Source organism: Ambystoma mexicanum, chromosome 3q (genome assembly GCF_040938575.1).
Source record: "Ambystoma mexicanum isolate Mex_15411 chromosome 3q, UKY_AmexF1_1, whole genome shotgun sequence".
NCBI classification, from domain to species: domain Eukaryota; kingdom Metazoa; phylum Chordata; class Amphibia; order Caudata; family Ambystomatidae; genus Ambystoma; species Ambystoma mexicanum.
The window spans coordinates 747,407,202-747,428,987 of record NC_090926.1 but is presented as its reverse complement, the minus strand read 5'-3'; the positions used below and the strand labels follow the sequence as shown (position 1 = coordinate 747,428,987).

The 21,786-nt window shown below is 43.9% G+C and overlaps 1 protein-coding gene across 1 annotated transcript in view; it reads right to left on the bottom strand.

Moving 5' to 3' along the window:
- ZACN (zinc activated ion channel) overlaps positions 1 to 21,786 on the bottom strand; it is a 248,666-nt gene that overhangs the window by 47,091 nt on the left and 179,789 nt on the right. The window lies entirely within an intron of this gene.

Here is a 21,786-nt window from a genome sequence, read left to right as displayed (position 1 = left end):
TTAGCAGGGTTGACTTTGAGATTATCTGTTTTGCAGCAGTTATAATGCATATGCCCCTCTCTGATGGTGTCCTTTTCTTGTCTTAGAGGGGAGGAGCAAAAGACCAGCGGATTAAATGCAAGATAGGTGGAAAGGCATCATAGTCGTCAGAGACGAGAGGAAGTTCAAGTCCTGTAGGGGTTGAGTTTGGTTGGTGTTCATCTCAAGTTGCCTAAATGGGACATTGTTGAGTGAAGGTGCCATGTTGGAGCATCAAAAGTGAAGCAAGGGACCTACACAAGAAATTCGATAATAGGTCTAGGAATAAGCAGGTCTAGTAGAGGACCCCAGGAATGAAAGGACTAACAGGGACTTGTAGTTCCCTTATAAAAAAAAAGAAAAAAAAGAAATGTAAACAAAGTTAAAGATTTAAATCTGCTGAAGAGTAAAGAATGAAGAAGTTGAAGCATAAGACTTGCTTGCGTGTGTTTAATAGAATCAAGATTCCCTGAGCTGTTAGCCTGGGTAATCTTCATTGTTTAGCACATGAGTCAAGGGCCATTCCACAAATGTAGGGCAGACTGAATTTCCAGTGATTGGAGCAAATTCCCATAACATGGAGTGTCACACCGTTTTTGGATGCTTCTGTGACTGTGTGTATGTGTCAATCAATCATTTGAAGTGAAATGAAAGTTGTGATTCCCACATTTGCAAATGTTCTTGTCTTTGAAGAGGATTTCCATGTCGTGTTCAAGAACGGTGTGTAACTAGCCACACTGGACACTGTTTCAGAACCCGGATTAGCATTTCCTTTAGAATCGAGAAAGGAGTCTCTGAAGATGCTACAGGTGTGTTTGTTACAAGTGCTTCTAGTATCCCCATTGAGTGGGTTTCTCTGCTATGACAGCAGGGTGTTATTTGTAGCCTTCTGGATTTATGCAAATAGCCTACACTCAAGAACTGCCTTAACGTTCGCTTCCCTGAATGCCTTAGGGTGAAAACTCTATGATCTCGACAAAGAATGCCTGTCTATGTGCTCTGCGTAAAGCCTGGTTTGTAGTGTCCAGTTCATTTCAATGCTCTCAATATATAATGCATGCATTTATGCTCTGCTTAATTTATGGGTGAAAAGCGATGGTGATTGAGGCTGTTGATCTATGTAGCACCCTCACAGATAGTATACTTATCCCCCGAACAAATCATGATTATATCATTAATATACCCATTACATCCTTCTCTCCTTAGAATGATATACAACGATCTCTGACAAGAGGGACAAATATCGCCGATGTAACTGTTTCTCTGAAAAATATCTCTTTGTAATTGTTTTCGTTAAAATCACTGGACTTCTAAGGTCTCCCATTGGTGTATCTCACTATACATAGATTCAGTATCCATGGAGACCAGCAAATGTCATTCCATATTAACATCCAAATAGCCATTAGAAATGATGTAATTTCCAGAACACATTACTGGAGCAAAAAGTTGTCAAACGACTCCAAACACAGTTCTTCGACATTGATGGGGGTGTTTATTCTTGTGGCCAAATGATCTAAACAGGGGTGTGATGAAGTCACTAGGCCCGTGCCAGCATAGGGACACTAGGCTATGCTAGAGCCAAAGGATGCCAACAGTTGCATAATGTGACCCCTAAGGGATGAAAATGGGGGAACCCAAGACTCCCCCTATCTTCCCTCAGCTGGTACAAGAGGGCTTACAACCACGCGTCTCCTAAAGATATCCAGCAAGAATCCAAAAGCTGATGAGGAAACTCCAGAGAAATACAAATATAGGGGCTAACTGGCAGCAGACACATGAAAGAGAGACCCGCCACATAATATGGACGTAGCCCATAGCTCCATTAGCGGGACACATCCAGACATGCATTGCAACTGGGTCTCAGGGAAAAGCTCACAGCAGCGAGGATAGAGATATGAGGATGGGCTTGCACTCAGCAGAGGAACAAAGACTGCTGCATATATATGCATGCACCAGACCAGCGAGAAGAGAGCCAATGCCCCGCAAACCAGGCACTTCATTCCCATGATTCCTTAGCTTGATTTTGAAAAAGGAGACCTGTGCAGTGGCTCTGCAACAATGGCGCACAATTCAGCATATTGAATTATGGAGGGTGAAGGAACTCCTATAGGGGGAGCGGGTGTGTTCATGGGGTGAGTTCCAATCAGCACCCTTGAATCTAGCGATAAAATCGACTTGCGAATCAGAACCCTTATTGGCCCTCTCACACCATTATCTTGAATATAAAAGGATGCAGAATTGTAGCAGTGTGTGGAAAAGGATGGTGTTCTAGTGTAGCAAGTTGGCGCAAAGGGTTGGAGGAGGAGGAGGATCAGAGGAAAGAGATTGAGTTCAAGGAGGAGGGCATGAGCTGTGGTGGTTTGTCAAGCAGGGTCATCTGGACACAGCACCTGTGATCAGGAGGCTGCTTTTTCCATAGCATGACGGTGGTAAAAATGCCAAGTCCAAGCTCCAGGCTAGATTAATGGGACTTTTGAAAACTCAGAAACTTAGAATGGCATGTGTGGTGTTAAAACCGGGACCAGACAAGGAGATCATAGAGGGGTAGGATAGGTGGTGAAACTAGGGTGGCAGTGGTCAGGGCATCAGCATGATCCCAATCCCCTTAAGAGTTAGTACCCAGGTTGTGGGGGGAATCCTAATTGGAAGCACTCACATGGGGTGGATACCTACCCTTCTTCTCCAAGCAAAGCAACTAAGCAAGAGATACCCCTAAGGCAGATGAGGAACTACATACATTGCCCATTAAAGTTTATTAGAGGCAAGAATAAGCTAGGAGGTCCAGTTCGTGTTCACCTTCCCATGAGACAACACAGCCAAGGCACAGACAAAAAGCAATAACCAGCGGCCCATAGGACATGGCCCCACCTAGGATAAAGAAGTATACTGGGTCCCTAGAACTGCCTGAGACTTTGTCATTGTCCTGGGTGTGATCACTCATGAAGCTGGGTTTTTAGAATAGGACCCATACATTTGGACTCTGGACTGCAGGTCATCCTAGAGTAGGTGATTTACAGGATTACAGGATTGCTTACAACCCATCCTGACACCTGTCAATATTATTAGTATTTAGTATTTATTTGGTTATGAGCAGAAACTCCACATGTTCACACAACGGCCCAAGTGACCCGAGAGGATGAAATCATGAGATCAACAACCCTTTCAAAATTCAGAATGCAGAGAAAGGGCAGTCCTAAAGGGCATGCAGTGTTCATTAAGCCCTGGGATGCGCCAGCCTGGTCAGGTATCTGGGCCCTTCGGCTGACGGTAGGCTAAACTCTTGCAGGGTCATTCTGGGGTGAAGCAAGCTTTTATGTATTGTTTTTTGTCAACCCATTGTCCAGAGGTAATTTCCTTTGCATGTACAACTTCATCTTTTGTGTCAATACTCTGTGAGAATTCAATTTCTATACTCAGGGTGCTGTGAGGGTTTAGGAGTAAGAGTCGGACACAAGGGTTGCATGCTGATTTGCAAGGATGTTTATTAATAACAAAAGCAAGGGAGGGTTGAGGAAATCCTAAGTAGCCCTACCTCAACAAAACTAGCTAATGAAATTGTCTATGTCACAATGTCAAAGTAAAGTTCGCAGTTCTGTGTAAAAATCCTAACCTATCCCTCACAATCCAAACTCAACAAAAGGTGAAAAGGGAAATTTCTCTCTGACAGTCGACCCGCAGCCTGACTTTGTAGCTCAGACCCAAAAGTTTGAAAAAGGTTTATTAAAGCAAGTTACAGTTCCACAAGACTCAAGGGGTCGATTCCCTTTCCCCTGAGTCTTTCCACGTTATGCCAGATTATCTCTCTATCTTTAATGAGCAGGCCTGGCTCCTAGGAGCTACAACAAGGAAGAATGCCCTGGACACCTTTTCCAAGCCATCTTGAGGGTCCCAGACCCTTGATGAGCAGACCGGTCCCCCTCCTATTCTGAGGATGAATAGCCGGGTTATCTCTCACAAGCTGTACTGAAGGTCCCTGGCCCTTTTCTTAGTACCCCCTCCTTGGCCCACTCTCCTGCCAAGAAGGGTACTCAACGTTCTTAGATTCACAGTTCTCTCTCTTCACTTCCACCCACAGCCTTGTTTCACTTGCCTGCCAAGGTCTCTGAGTGTCACTGTTATAAGTACAGATTGTACTTCTCTTTATTAATGATTGAGGTGCGTTTCCCCAGCATGGGTCCTAGACCCCCCTCACGTGGTTACTTTTCCAGTAGTCTTTATTGGATCTCTCTTCGAGCCACATCCTCGATTTACTCTCCTGTCAAGCTATCTGAGTATCCTCTATGTATGCAAAGTACGTATTCCCTGTCATCACTAGTTTGGGTATGTCTTCCTGATATGGGTCCCAAACCCCCTTCACTTGGTTGTTTATAACGTTCTCCTTGGCTGATCTTTCTTTGATCCACAGCCTTGGTTTACTCTCCTGCCAAGGCCTGTGCATGCCACTAGTATCTGCAAAGTGCGTACTCCCCCTTATTATTGGTCAGGCTATGTCTTCCTGATGTAGGTCCCAGACCCCTTTCACTAGGTCACTCTGCCCCCATGAGTATTCCTTTTGTCCTTCACTGTGTTCTTCAAGCACTCTCTGGGTCTCCCCAATCCTGGGGCTAGCCACCCTTGTACCTGCAGGGTCTTGCCCATGTCCCTCCCATTGTTGGTGGATCTCCCAGGTGCTTCTGAGGCTTTCCTGGCTCACCTGGACCTTCTGCGGTCTTACGCGCATCTCGCTTGCAGCTCGCTGGCAGTATGGAGGCACTCCAGCATCTTCGGTCACTGGCGGGTGTTTTCTCCCATCCTCCGGTCTGCTTTCCGCATCACAGGCCTGCCGCGAGTGTGCTTCCCTCCTTGGCAATGTCTGCCTCTGTGGTCCTGTGCGTCCCTGGACGCTCTCTCGGCTCTGGCCCAGCCGACAATGAAGACTACATCTGTCTCTTCCCCCACTGCCGTTGAATGGCAGCTGTCCAATAGGATCACTAAAAAGGCTACAGTGTACGCATTTGTTCTTGTCAGTGATCTTCTTCCTCGTCCATGTAGTCCTTGCCTGAGATATACCGTAATAAGACATGGGGACATTGGGTAGTGTGGAGTTGAGGGAAGGTGGGAGGGTCAAAGGGATATCCCGTCCTCCCGAGATAGTCACTACTCTCAATGGAGTCTGCCCTCCCCATGCGATCCACCCACTGAATACCAACCCCAGGGACTATCTGTTTTCTGTAGGCCCACATGAAATTTGGTTTACCCATCCTAAATGCTAATAGTAGCATATCATCTACATTCTTAATCCTACTAAACAATAGCCCCACCATCGCACACTGGTGTTATGACACATTCATACACAAGTCATACACATTTTATTCAACATTTGTAATTACAACCTATTTATAGACTTTTAAAAATGGGCTTTTATGTCAAATGAATGTATACTATTGCAGTGTGTGAAGTCTTTCCCACCTGGGCTAATGAGACATAAAGAAATATAAACGGATCTTCAGGCAAAGAGACTTGAAAATACATTTTGAAAAACTTGGAACTTAAGCTAATCATTGAAAAAGGGTGCTGCAGAGAGGAACAGATCACCCAGAGATTAGAAACAGAGTTTTTACTTACAGTTTTATGAACACAGACAGTTGCACATCTCTGGGAATAGCAAATTGGAGAAAAATATCAACTTATGAAGACAACCCCCAGCTCACAATCACCCTGCTAGGTTTCCATCTGCCAACAGCCTGCAGGCCCAGATACCCCGAAAGTAAGGATCTCATGGACAGGTAGAGGAAACACCTATGGATTCCTTGGAGGTTACCTACAGAACATACAAAAGAAGATCGTTCTGTAATGCAGAGTTGGGGTGGTGTTAGGCAGAAACCTGTGCAGTTCCCTTAGGGACCACTGCAAAAGATTTAAGACTACAGGTGTTGGCAGTAAACCCACTTGGTAGCAGTCTGTACCACCCAGATTTACCTGGTAGCTGTGGCTGAGCAGTCAGACTTCCCTCAAGAAGAGTTAGGCAGTATGCAAAGTATACTCAATAGGCACTCAGATACAATAATACAAGCAAACACTGACCAGAGCTTTGTTATCAAAGTATATAATTATTTATTTAAAAACACACAGTTGAAACACTCCAGCACTCTGATTGTAAAATATTCTAAACACAGTTACTACTATTATGATATATACACCCCTTTTTCCCCATTAGAAAATCACAGTAAAACACCACTTATTTTCATACAGAGGGGCGCGCTTAACTAGATTGCACTCTAATAAGTTTGTGAAAAAGGGAGGGAAAAAGACAGAATATGAAGAGGTACACCGCTCTATGATTCCAGAACACTGTTTAGCAAGGCAGAGAGCAAAAAGTCACTAGTGAGCCAAAGTCCAAAGGCTGGGCCCACTCTTAGAGAGAGTAGAGCACAAATGTGCCCAAGATCACATAGTTACACTATGCTTAAAAAGTCTTGCAGAGGGTTCAGAAAAGAGTTTAGAGAGGTTTAGAAAAGTTTAGCCAGGGTGTCCCAGGCTAACCCAGGTTCGAAAGCCGGGGGCTAAATCTACCCCGTACAGTCGGTTGCAAGGGAAGCCAGGCGGAACACGGTACCTTAAGTGGGAAGGATCCTCCAGCGGTGGCAGTTGTTCCTGGTAGTGGGTGCAAGTTGCATCGTCGTCCAGGGGAAGAGAAGATCTCGACTTGGAGGAAAGATGAAGGTCGTTGCACTACCAGGGCAGAAACCAGCCGCAGAGTTTTCCGGTTAAAGGTGGTACCTTTGTCTCACGAACGTGGTAAAACGTGGTATCCCGGTTGCCGGGGTGCTTTGCACGGGCAAGGCGGCCACGAGATACGTCGGGAAAGCGAAAAGACGGTGAAACTGGTTATCCCCACCAGTCAAAGGAAGAAGACTCTCCGGCGGGAGATCTCCTCTGTCGTTGGGAAAAAGTGGTGAGACGGTCCAGCAGGGCTCCACCGGTCGTGGTGTCGTGGCAGGTCGGCTCAGCTTCTCCCTCGTCGGATTCTTAGGCCCTGTGGCGACTGCTGAAGTTCCAGTCCCCAAAGGCCTGCTTTTATGCAGCAAATCCCCATTCACTCAGCCTAGCTGTCACTCAAACATGCTAAGTGGTGAGCCGGCCGGCTCACCACTTGAGCCAATCAGGACGGAGTGCGACTTGAGTTGCCTAGGCAACTCAGTCCAGGGTGCCTACATTCCCCTCCACCCCTCCTAAGTACCCCAGACATAGTGGCACCACTTTGGAGGGCTTCTGTGGAGAAGCCCGCCAAAAAGTGGAACAAAGGGCTCGACTTGGGTTGGAGTCACAGAAGAGAACACAAACGCCATTTTAGAATCAAGTTTTGGCAAAAAATACCAACCGGAGAATTAATATTAATTAAATAAACCGGCGGTATGGTCGAGGCTACCGTAAATAATTAAATAAAGATAGTAGCCTAAAACAATGGGAAATCCCATAGGAAAATATTTGCGGTTGAATATAGAAAGTAGTATCCACTGCCACCAGCCAAAACTCGATCAGGGGGGATGGAGACGTGCCCCCTCGACTAACAGACCCTGGGGCAATCGAATTGCCCCAGCCAGTACGTCTATAATATGATGGTTTGTACTGGTTCTGTTCAGAATTTAAGACTAGTAAAGTCAATGGTGACTTTACATGCCCTGGCAGACAGTAGTCAGTCCCAGGGTATGGAGTCTATACTGGGGGGTCACTATGACACCCCTGTGTTACTGCACGGAGGGTGCTGTGTAACACACGTCACAAAAACACATGAAACCCTATGGAGTAAAAGACCCCATAGCCCATTAAACACATCTAGATTCAAAGAAACACACTCAAATCATGCCCAAAAGTGAGGGTAAAAGAGTCTCACTCTTGGCAGGGGAAAAAATAAACCCCAAAAAATCCAGCAAAGCTGCTGGGGGACTCACTAGGTTAGGAAATTCAGCCTAAACAGAGAATTCTCCCTAACAGGTGGTAAAATTATATAGGTTATCCCCTACTCTTTCAGTTAGGTAGTCCTATAAATTGAACTTTAATGGGTGTTGGGTGTGTGCTGAGTCACAGTCATGTTTAATCACAGTTTTTTTAACAAAAAGTTTGTTATATGTTTTTTTATTCTGTGCATTAGAGGTCCAGATCTTCAATCAAAATTGAAACACAGTATATCTGTTATTATGCGACCTACTGGTTTGCTGCTATTTTGTATCCTAAAAATGTTGTGGCCTTCCAAAAATTGAATTGTTATGTCATTTGTGTGACCTGAAGAAGACGACTATCAGCTTTTTTCCGACCTTTTTTGACTGAATTAGATTGTTTTTTTGGTCGTTGAAACTGCGCTTATGATGATACTTTGTAATGAGCCTCTTATCACCCCCTCACCCACCTGAGTCAATTACCTATTGAATAATTGTTGTATCAATCCTTGTGACCTCCAGTTCTGTTCTTGTATCCCCTACTCTTGACAGAAGACCAATGGTTCTTAGTCCAAAAGTCTAGAGCGTGTTCTTGAAGGCAAGGTTCTAGAGTTACCCTGTGACAGTGTCACTCAGTCTCAGGTATTTAGAGTTTCTCTGCGCACTTCTTGTATTCATGGTGGGTCTATTCCTCCGAGAGTCTGTTCCTGGTTTGATGTCTTGCCTTGGCTGTGTTGGCTCCTTGGGCATTGGGATGATCTCTGACTCTCATTGGATGGGTCATGTTCACAGTGGTCTGGAGCGAGCAGGTGTGTAGTTCCCCTCCTGCTTTAGGGGTCTCATGGCCTGACATGCATTCCGACCTGGGTTGGCTTGGACTGGATATTCTCTCCACACCTGGGCAATAACACTAGTATCTTGGGAGGGGGCGATAGCCTGCACCTTAACCTCTAGCATGCACACTACACTGTATTTCTAGTCGTTCCGGCCCGAGGATTAAGTGCCCCGCTTTCTTTCCAACTTAACGTTGTATAGCAATTCTGACTCTCTTTAGCAACGTTAACAGGATATAGTGCACCTGACTCGCTTCAGCAACCTTGTGGGGATAAAATGCCCCTGACTCGCTTGAGCAACCTATCACTCAAAGCCTGGCCTCTGCAAGCTTGTGTCCACATCTCCTGCCTTAGCCTAGCTCCTTCCCCTGGGTATTGGGTTGCTGTGGAGCCACGGAGTATATCCCCCTGGTCTCCCTGGCTCTGCTGTAAAGTATCCCTCGTGGTCTTTACACTCTAAATTTTGCAATCCTTTTGCTTTTTCCCCTGCTCCTCTGCCTCCTTCTACTGCTAGCACTCCTGCTTCCCCACGTCTTCCGGCTCCTCCTCTCACTCCCGTTTCTCCAGCTATTCCTGCTCTCCTCTTGAGGGAAATGAGGTGATTGTGGCAATAGGTTAGCTAATTGGCTGACCAATTTCTTCCTGATTTTCTCTAGGCCTTATTGCCCGTGGCACTGTGTGTGCCCACTTCATCCTATTGTGGGTAACCCCTCCCCCTGATTACTTGCAGGGGAGGAGAGATTTCTAATGGTTTAGTTCAGGCCCACAAGGTTACGGTTAGGCAGCCTTCTAATTTCATGTGGATATGTGGATATGGCTCCCTTCTCTTTGGCCATTCACAGTAAATGCAAAGTTGTTGTTTGTGGTCGCGTGCCAAGCGCAAGCACCTAGTTCCTGTCTTCGCCGTCTTTTTTGCTTGAAGGCTCTTTCCTTGATCCACATCAGGCTTTGCACCTCGGTTGCACGCTGTGCTGGTTCTACTACAACTTGCAATGATCTGCTGACCTTGTTTTATTTAATAGGTCGTCTAACCAAGCTGTATAGGGGCCACCAGCTATCTGTCCGAGGCATATGTGCTCATGGTCAGCCTGTGGGAGGAAGCACTAGGGGAACCCCCCTTTTTTTCAAACCATATGTTTAATCGAATTTTGCATACATTTGGAAATACAGCACTGAGTATAGGAATATACCATAACAGTGTAGGTGTGACAAAGGGATACCGGACACATTGGGATATACCCCAACGACCTTCCCAGGTCCATTCCCCCCATCTTTTAACATTACCAATTCACACCTCCTTCTCATGGGGGTTTTTGATCCGCTGGAAATCTCAGTTCATCCAACAGTGGGCCTCATTCCACCGTTATCTCATCGTCCTCCTCAGGATCTCTAGTTTTTTTTATATGTCTAGCTCTGCCATTCCCCACCTGCTCACATCCTCCTTCCAGTGCTGCACTGATGGACCCTGGGGTCTCTTCCAAGCTATCGCCAACCGTCTTTTTGCGGGTATCAACATGAATTGGGCTAGTAAGTTTCATAGTTTCTGTCGATCCACCCAGGAGCAGACTCCACAAACACACCTTCGGGCGGATTGGAGCTGAGCAATTTGTTAATTAATCTCTGCGATCACCACTTGCAGGTAACATGTTACTACTGGGCATCCCCAGAGCACGTACCACACTCCCGCCGGCCCCCTCTCACAATGGGGACAGTCCAAGCCCAACGCATTATTTATGACATGCAACTTGGTGGGGGTCACATAAACTCTATGCAGGATATTAAATTGAATGAGCTGGAACCTCGCGTTGCGCGACACCGATCCCCCATTTATTGACTCCAAGGTTCACATCATGGAGCATGCGCCTTCCCTTGGTCCCAGATTTGCTCACTCTCCCTTCATCACAAAAAGAAGAAACAAACAGTCAGGGCTTTTCAGTTGAGTCCGAATATAAATCCATGATTAAGAAATATTTTATTTAATAGCGATCCACAATAAAGAGACATCTGATATGAGTCAGAGAGGAAGCACACAGTTCCTTTTGCCACAAATGAAAATCAATTATTATGTATCTAATGAAAAGCTCATAGTTCATGTTAGCAATCTGAGACTGACACCCCATCATTCTTCAAAACCACCAACAAGGGTACAGGTTTAGCTGGGCGCAGCAGTTCTAATGCATGTTTTAAAGGTGAGAGGGAACTTAATATCGACCTAATAACATTAGCTTAACAATTCATGATGTAATGTTATACATTATCAACCCACTGGCAAAGAGCATCAGCGAGGAACAAGCAGAAAGCATGATGTAATGAAGCGCAGAGGAAGTCATTGAATCATATTTTGCAAATAGAGATCTGGTCACAAGTCATACCTATAATTCCAGGGAAAGGCCAATAAACTGTGAAACCTAAGACAGGCCCGTGGGTGGGATAAAACTACAGAAGAACAAGTTACTTACCAACTGGTAACGTTCTTTCGACTGGATGTTCTTCCAACGTATTCCACATCTTTGACATGTAATGTGCACAGCTGTGGACATTGCATGTCAAAGATGTGGAATACATTGGAGGACACAATCCATTCGGAAGCAACTTACTGAGTTTGTATTGAGGCACACAAGGACAGGGCATTAATCTTATCGTTTCTATAGTGCAGCCTGGATCCTGTGCAGCAGTCTCTGTATCTATTCTGTGCCCCCGAGACTATCATGATCAGTCTTGTTTAATTCCTTTTGGGAGTGATCATGATGGCAATGATCACAACTGTAATGTGAAGACAAAGTCAACCTTAACCACCTGTCACCTACAGGGTCTGCTTGATCTCTATGCAGCTTTTGGAACTGTCCTCCACAAAGCCTCCACAAAACCCAGATCAACACCCTGTCATTTGGGCATTGCATTGAAGTACACAGCTCTGCAACTGTTCTTCTCTTACCACACTAAATTTCACCAACTTGTACAATGCAAATTAGTAGATGCCAATGACAGCAAGTGGCCTCTGGGGGTACCCTAGGCATGTAACTCCCAAAGATCAAGTTGAAGATGTACATGGAGTCACTGGGAGAACACCTCATGGACCATGTTGTTGAGACCCATAACTATGGAGACAACACACACTGTAGCTAAGTTTCAGTCAGTGGCATACATAGACTCAACCGAATAATACTATAACTGTGCCCCCATAACTGCGACTGCCAAAAATGCGGACCTTTCACGTCTATATGTGGGAGCGGGGGGTATGGTATATAATACAAGTAGGGAGGGCTGTGGGGGTCTCCCCCGCATATATATGTGGTGTAAAAGGGGTCAAAATAAAATAAACAAAATCAGCCTTTTTGAGGTCGTAGTAATGGGGGTCACACATAATGACATAGATTCAACTTAACCACTGCCTCAACCTCATTTACCTACCTAAAACTAAACCAAACAAAGACTGTATTTATCCTACCCAGCCATTTCAAAAACAAAGCCAAATGCAGACCTGGCTCGATGAGATGAAACTAAACCAATTCACATCCTGACTCACCCCAAACGCAAGTCACTTATATTCATCATGAACCGAGTGAGCACTCCGTCAATCACCAAGAAACCCATGACAGCCTGATACCAACTCTCACTTCTCTGTACAATGAACCACATTACAAAGGCCCTGGTCCACTCCCACCTGGGTGGTGGCTATGCTCTCCTCTTCGGTGCCCTCTCTTCTTCACTGACCATACTGATTAGCAGTCTTCATGACACAGCCTGACTCATCCACACCCTAGGCGATCTACATTGGATTCCCATTCCTGTCTTGCATCAATTTTAAGATCCCTGGTTTCACATGCAAAGCCACAATGACAAAGGCTCCAGCATGTCTGAAAAACCCACCATTTCTGGAGGCTAACACAAAACAAGACAGCACAACATTGCGAGACTAGAAACCGAAAAATGTTAAAGGTTGAACATGTGAACACAATCCTACTGCATCTTTGCACCCAGTGTAAAAAATTGCATCCCACACCACAGCAGACTACCCCCCCCCCCCCACACACCCTTTGCTCCTTTAGTTCAGAAAGGAACTTAAGCTGCAACTCTTCAAAGAACACCTCAACGACCTCTGGATTTAGTGCTCCCAATTTCTGGCCAGGTCACTAGTGCTCCTAACTCCGACCACCCTCCTGCACATCCTTCTTCTCCTCCTTTCCATTTTACATGAGTGTACATGCCATCCTAGCCTGCACAGTGCTCAATTGGCACCTATCTACCTACAGACATGTAGGGTACTGGGTGTTAGGGGGCATGTGCCCATATTAGCGACTTTCTGTGTGGGAAGGTTGGTGGACAGGTGGAGGTCTTGAGGTCCGCCTTGTGCAATGCTGATTCGTCCACTATTGATGGCTCTGCATTCTCTACCACATTGTCTTTCACTAATAAAACTTGGACACTTCCATTGATTTGCACCCAGGCGTCTCTGAAGAAGATTGTATCAGTCAGGGATGACACTCCAGTTTTGCAGAATTCTGCTACAGGTACTGCAGTTTTCTTTTTGTTGGTCCTGTTCTGCATGTTCAGTCTGACTAAGTCACTGGAGTTGGTTTCCTATTTACCTTTGATTAATTTGTGCCGGCAGACTTTCTCCTTTTGCCATTGTGTTCCTGGCTGGGTTTAACGCCAAATGTGCATGCCATTTTTCAACCTGATCCAGATTTCACCTGCTTGTGTGTACATCCGTTGTGGGTCTATTACTTGGTGTTTAGTTGGATCCATCAGAATGTATTCCCTGTATTCAGTCAGTGCCAATATTGTATTTGGGACTGTGACTTCAGATAGCTATTGTTGTTGCTTTTCCCCCCTTGCCACTACTTCTCATTCAATCTATTTTTTCCTCTGTACTACAAGTCCTTCTGATATTCCTGCGTTCTATTTGAAATTTGTTATCTGTTTCAGTGGCCTCTTATTTGATAATTCACCAGCGGAGGTGCACCAGGATTAGACACACTCTTGTTTGGCTTTGTCTCGTAAAGCTAATGAAAATATGTTCTTCGGCAGAATATAACGTGTCACAGGGAAACTGCCGTGCTAGGATTACTAGAATATAGTGTTTTGTTGATGAAAATATATTATTGCTGTGGTGGGTACTCAGTCTTGTCATCAGGGGACTGCACTGTTTTCCGATTGTTATTTTAAATAATGATAAGCGGTATTTGTAGGGTGCGACAGTCCATGGCTTTTTGGCACTAGTTGAGGTCCTGGAAGCAAGGGGTTAGTTCACCAGGGGTGGGTTGCCCACAAAGAAAACTTCCCATGGGAGGGTAGCAACTGTGCTACACCTTAGAGTATCATGTGAGTATTGTGGGGGGGGGGGGATTAAAGGCAAATGAAGACCATGCCGCCTTTTGTAATGGACAGAACCAGATACAAGACATGGAGACTGCCTAATGCAGAGTTAGATGCGCATGATGTGGATTGCACCTTCATTTAAACCATCCCAATAACAATATGGGGCCTTGAGTACAATTTGCACCGAAGAGTATGTTTGAATACTTGTGAGTGAAGGGCAACAAACACTAAACAACTCCAAGGTAAAAACACTACATTTATTCATGGAGATCAAATGTGTCAGAAATGTAATTTTGCTAACAGAATACCACAGCCTGTGTTAGAGAAATACACTTTAAAGCGAGAAAAGTAAATCATCCTTTCATTTTATAGTATGTAGCCATGTTTTTCAAAGAAGCATGTTTCTACTGTACATGGATGAAATGACCTAAACACAGGTTCTAAAGTTTATACCAGAGAAAATCTATTTAAAGGATGATGTTTTATTTATATTGGCAATTGTGGATGTATTCAGAGTTATATAACATGTGTTATGTACTTAACAATATATGGTGTTTTGTATTGGTGTATATTTTGTCATTACAATAGAAGTCAGTATGCCTTTTAGGCAAACAGAAACATAAAATGCTATGAGTTGGCTTGGGGCAATACTGACTAGTGTTCCAGTAAAATCACTGATGAACTAAATGCACTTCAGCCTTGTGTACTGGTTCCCATGTGGGTAGGCTAGGGCTCCCATGGGGCTAGTCTTGGCCTTTCAGGGTAGAAAGATGTATTGTGTGCTTTAACCATGTATCTAACATTGAGAAGGGTGCAGTGTACATTTCTAGGACGAAAGGCCATGTGAACAGGCCTTGGGAGTAATGAGCAGCCCCCACCTTTGCAAGTCCAAGACAAGATCCTCTTATGAATATACACTAAAACACCAACAGACATTACATTCATGTGGCTCACACAGATTAAGATCTGAAGTGAGCAGAGAGCCCTGGCTCTAGTCAGACTTCAAAGAATACATTATTGCTCTTAGGGTATTCACATTTCAACCCTGCCTTCCATTACATATACCACATGGTTGTTGTTCCAATGGAATGAGAACAAAGGGACTTGTCGTAGAACCCGAATCAATCATTGGCTGAGAAGCCTGCTAGCATCATGAGTTTCATTACCTAGAAAAGAAACTAAGGATGGGAATCCATAGAAAAGAATGCATAATTTAAAACTGAAATGATATTGGCAATCACGTTATATATGGAAACAGTTTTGCCTCATAGCTTTGGGACCATACCAGATGCGAATATGGCACTCTGTGTATTTCAAAGGTAAGAGTCTCTCTTTGACACCATTCACATTGATCTTTAATAATTAACAAAATGATTCATATTCATAAAAATATAACAAATTACACTACAAATCCATGAAGCATATGCAGACATGTATCTCCGGAAAAAAAGGGAGTACAGCAATCCATATATTATTGATGTAGCAGGTTGCTTCCAGAAATTGTAGAACAAAAAACATTCTGCAGTCAAGAATCTTAAGAGCAGATTGAGCCCCTGTCTTTTTTTGGTCACAAGTACAGAAATTATAATCATCCAATGAAGACTGGCAGTGTGTGTTCGATAGGCGTGACTGACTTTAAGGCAGGCCAATGGAATGATCGTGCCAATAAGATAGTGTGACATAATCATGACATAAGCATGGGAATATTTGACACTTTAAAAGTGTGAGCATACAGGGCATTAGACTGATATTGGAAAAGCTGCAGGAAAGAACACCACCTGGGATTATGATTATGGATGGATGCATCAGAGAGAGACCAATTTAAGGGCTGCAGAAAGGAAGATTCCTGTTCCAGGGAATGATCCCTGTCTAGAAAGAAATCTGCAAAGAGGAAATCTGAGGCAGTCCTAATTTCATAGAAGCAGATGTGGAGAGATCCCGCTCCCTGGGAGATTTTCAATTCAAAGATTCAGCCTGCTCCTAAAACTGAAAACATCTTCTCAAAGGTGAGTATGAGATTTCACCAAAAGAAATTATATATGTTCTCTATAGCTATTTTCCTGCTTAGTCCTAGAAAGGGGGTGGTTTGGGAAGGTGTTATCAAATATAATGGTTTAAAAGAGAAATAAACAGTGTAAGTCACTGCGAGTAAATTTAAGTGACATTTCAATTCAACTTAAAATACCTTTCTGAGGTGTGTGCGCAATGATATAGACAGATCTTCTGTGCATTTGATGCACCAACCTTTAAAAATAGTAAGCTCATTAAACTTTACCCAAAGTGTTGTAACAGAAATAGGTAACATTGGGCTGTGCTATGAAGATGTCCATTGCAAAGCCTAATAAAGATTTTTCTTGATAATGTGTATTCTTTGAAGGCCATAGCTGTTTAATAAAGACTGGCTAAAGAGAGCAAGGTTAATTGTGTAATTTCTACTCCCATAATAATGGTGCAAATGGCCCATGCAACCCCTCTTTCTGAAATTGCACAGTGAGATTAATATGTGAAGTGAAAGAGGAGGAGGGCTTTTATATGTTGAATACAAGCTGAAATTATCCTGAAAGTTCCTGACACAGGGCCTCATCACGACCTCGGCAGTAACCCTTAAACCCGGCAGTAGCACTATTACCACCGGATTTAAGGGTCCGCCGAATCAGGGCTTCGGCGGATTTCAACCCAGTTCTGAGCTGGTGTGAAATCCGCTGAGAATTCGCGCTAATACCGCCGGCGGGAAATCCGCCGGCGGTATGAGTGCGAAATTTCCCCATTGAGCCCAATGGGGAATGGGGCATTCCCGAATGGGCTCAATGTGGAATGGGGACTTCCAAATCTGGCCAACTCGTGATCCCGAGCTATTAGCGCCGGGGCTATGGCAGTCGCGCTAATAGCCCCCGCGCTAATAGCGCCAGCCCTACCGCCGAGGTCGTAATGAGGCCCACGGTCTTCTATCTTCTAGAATTTATATATGCTCCATGCCAGAGGACATACAGTGTTTGGTTTAATAACATATATCTCATAAGCATGCAGTCTTTAGAAGACTGAATTATGATCTTCAATTATCAAAGCAAAGGTTGGTTTAACATGTGTGAAGGCATCATGCAGCAGACACAGACAACTGAATTACAACTTTTCTCTTTGTACTTTTAGTATATCAAAAGAGGGATGGGAAAAGGCCTAAACTAAAGTAGCATTTTCTTGCCTGAAGGAAACTAAGGACAGTCTATGTCAGGACGTCCAAAGTAAAAATCTGTCTCTGTCAAAACCTATACTTGCTCTCACTGCTATTTGTATACAGTGTGTAGGGATGTCACTTCAAAGTCATAAGTTTTCAAATAATAGTTCCAAGTTTCTTCCAGCTCTGGTTTTAAAAAGATCTCCCTTCCCTATGATTTAATATACTTCACAAGCCACACAAACAAGTGTCCCTAACCCAAGGCTTCCAGGTAGTTCACAAAGCCCAAAGGGGTCTCCCATCCCCAAGGCTTCAGGTTTTTCAACAATTTCACACAGTTCACAAAGTGCAAATGCTCAGTTCCAGTTCACACTGAGTTTCCTTCTGATTCACCCACCATCTCTGTTGCAGGTATTAACATTGGCTTTCCATTGATGGGTGTCCTCAGTGTAGGCACAGTTGTTGGACCACATGGTCCACACATTACAGGTCACACAACCAATACACCTAACTGGTTTCTCCTTCACTTGCATGTTGCCACTGTTTCAGCTTCACAGTGGGATTTAGATCAGGCTTATTTGAGATCCTCTTGATGCTTTACTTTTACTTGTTGGGCGCTATGCAAATGATACACATTCCCATTCTCTTGTGGCTCTTGTCAATATTTGTTTCTCTCACAACACACAAGTTTGCCACTAATCATATGTTGCCCTTTTCCAGATTCTTGTGGCGCTTGCCAATGCATACTCTTTACTAAACAGACACAATAAGAAACCCCAAACTACTCAGGAAGGTGCCGACTAGCATGATCCCACTCTGAAAAACTGGAATAAAACAGCCCAGAAGGCCCGAGGGGACATACAAACAACAGAGCAAAGACACACTACATCGTTCAGTACCTCTCCACATATGACTGCGTGGTAAGCAAAAATTGACCAACAACAACGAATCAACTGGCAATAAGACACCAAACGCAACACAGCAACTGGAAAACCATCCCAACCCGGTCTACACCATGGACAACACCCCAACTAGAATCAGGGACAAGCTGGAATCCATCACCCTCTACACGCCCTACATCAACAAAGACTGGAACAATGGATGGGTACCTACACAATTCACCACCCGGAACAAACCAAAACCAACCAACCGCACCACAAACTTTATCAGCCTACTCAATGAAGAGACTGATCACCAAAGAACCACACCACCTAACAGGTTTCACCATGAAAAATCCACCAGCAACGGAAACCCAATCCGACAACACACTGGACCGAAAAAACAATACAACCAACTACCATAAAGGAAAATCAAACAAACTACACTGCAGCCATCACAGCCGTTAGATCCATGGTAAGACACTCAATATAAATCCATGACCTTCTAAGCGAAGGAGGCACAGAAATGCTCTTTCTTACAGAAACCTGCTTATTAAACAACTATAAAGCCATCACGAACAAAGTGAAACTGGACAATTATAAATTAATACATGCCAAAAGAGAAAACCAAAGAGTATGCAGAATCGCAATCATACACAAAGAACACATCCGAGCACCTCAACTCATCACAACCAACTCAGAAGATTATGAATCCCTCCGCATCAAGATAGAACTCAACGACCAAACCATCAGAGTATTCCTCCAGATCTACAGACCACCTTCTTACAACCCCAACTTTGCAACAAAACTAATGGCTGTGGCCACCATTGTATCAACCACAATGACAACCTAGTCATACTAGTAGACTTCAACATATAGTTTGAAAAATAAAAAGAGTCCACAGCAAACTCACTCTGGGCACTCTGGAAACTTTGCATTTCAAGTAAATAGTAAATGGATCCGCCCATGACGCCAGACACACTCTGGATGCAACTTTCTCCAGGGAAGGACTATGCACATCTGCTATTTATTTACACAGGCCACCTCCGATATGCCCTGGTGTTCCTTTCCCATCTCACGGGACTCACTGGTCTCCTTGGGCGCATTTGGTTTCTCTTGCATTGAACCGTAGCTCTGGCTATGGTGAAGTCTGCTCTGCTTTCTCTTCATTCGGCTACCTCTGGCTTCCACGGTCGGCACTTCTCCCAGCATCTCGGGTAAAGCTCTGGTAGGCCTTGTCCAGCTTGCCCGCACCTGCGAACACCCCAGAGCTTCTCCTCTGCTCAAGGCGTCCCCGCAGCCTGCTGCTTACTTGCCCCGACTCTCGTCAGAGAGCCTCCTTGCTCCACAACACTGGCACTCAATCTTTCCTCTGCACAGCTTCCCATGGAGATTGTGTCTGTCTGCGTCCACAGCCATAGCCAACACTGTCCTCTTGTTCTTCCAGTACTGCGGGTATTTTAACATCCCCCCGAGATGTTTGGTTCTTTGACAGCTAGATCGCACATTGTGAGTTCTAGAATCTTGTCACTTTCTATTGCTTCTTCCTCGTCCCAGTACTAAAGTGGTGTGTGTATGAATGAATGTCAATGGAAATATAAGGATCTCACCTACATTAGCCCACAAAGGTCTCAGGGATTGAGGGGACATTTTGAGAGGAAAAAGGGGGATATCATTTCTTAACTAAGGGTACCTCATGTCCTCCCCCCAAGTCTCCTCCACCCAGGTCATCCTCCCTCGCATATCCACCCCCAGGGTCAGGATCCGATAGCAACAGCCTTTGCCTGGCCACCTGGGGGAGGATATATTGGAGGAAGATTCCTTAGATATGTTTAATGCAACTTGCATACTTAATAGTTAAAGTTCCAGACAAAGTATTTTTATTAGTTTATTTTTATTTTTATCATTACTATTTTCTTTTCAGGATGATAACACGCTCCATGACATCGTACACATAGGTTTTGTTCCTATAACATTGACTTTATAAACACATAATCTACAGTGAATCGCGACTTTGCATAAACGGAGCCCAGTTTGTTTTAACATATTTCTTTTCATTGCACATCACATATTCAAGTCATTCACACCATTAACATGCAGCCTCAGAGGGCATCGCTAACTTACCTCCCTATTCCAGACAGAACATTCACACGAGAGACCCTTTAGTTCAAGATACCTAGAACATTTGACATGACAGACAACCCTTCGAAAGCCTAGTGAGATATTTACCCTCACTCTGGAGTCATTCTGCACACCTGATTACAACATTAACCACACTACACTCGAATACAGAAATTACCTATTTAAAAGCACTAGTATCTGTCTCATAATCAGTGTGACCCTGATTGGATTGACCATAGTCTATCATAATTGAATATACCCACTTGTATTGAGTGCAGTGCTCACGAGGGCAGGATGATAGTTCTGGGTCACACCAGTTAATCTCTTTTTTGTTTAACTAACTTGCTCAATGAGCAATATAATAAATGCAAATGTGTTCTGCTCATTGTCTTTATTTTCTAGTTCATATTTATGTTTTTTCGCCCCATACCTCGCTTAACCTTTGGTATTATAATTTGAAGTTTACCATTCCCCTTATCATTTGCCCCAACCCACTTATGGTTCTGTTTGGCGATAGTGGATTTCTGCGCCTTAAATGTTTGACTAACCATAATGATACCTTCTTTTGTTTGATTCTCTCTAAGAATTTTCTGTCACGTTTAACTGTTCAAACTAACATGCATTGTGCACAGGAAAGGTGTTATTTCCTATGTACTAGTTACACAATGTGCAGATTTAACACATATCTCACAGTTGAATTTTAAAATATATTTTGGTAAATAATTGTTGCAGCGTCCTGAAGAAGAGAAGAGCATAGCTCAAAACAGGATAGGCTTGATTGTTTGGGCTAAATTGGTTTTTGGATCCCACTACATTGGAGGAATAATAAATTATTGAACACAACTGACTTTAGAGTTATTGATGATAGGATCGGGCCGTACAGATGAAGAAAATGCAATACATTGGGGAACATTATGCACTCCAAAATAGGGTATGCGCTTTTAGGAATCAAGCAACCAGTGTTTCGGTATGCGCTGAAATTATATGCGTTCTAAATTGGTGACACGCGTCCCTAACCTGAAACCTGCAGGGATCTGAGACAATTCACTATGCGCTTGCTTTAAATGATACACACATACTAGTAAACATTAGCACCATATGTTTATGGGAAAGGGTGGTATGCAACCTGTCCCTGATGACAGCATGTGTTGGTAATATTTGGGGAAAGCAAAAGTCCTGTGTATTATGTGCAGGTGTAACTTTATGTGCAGTTTAAAGATTTTAGCATACCAGAGAAACTAAAATGTTTTCCCATGTGGCATCTTTATCGCTATGTAGCGCATTTAAACCCAATGTCCGCTAAGCAGCAGAGTAACAATTAGAATGTTTTAGTTATCCAGACTTCAAAGTATATACAGAATTGATTATGGAAATGTATGTTGTGTGTGAGAGATTGAGAGATAAATTCAGGTAAGCCGTTTTTGATTTCGTAGACAAGATGTCTGTGATTGTGTAACTTTGTGGTGACTTCACCTGCATAAAGCTGGGGACACCTTTCCCTTGTCTTCACCTTTAATTCAGTTGTT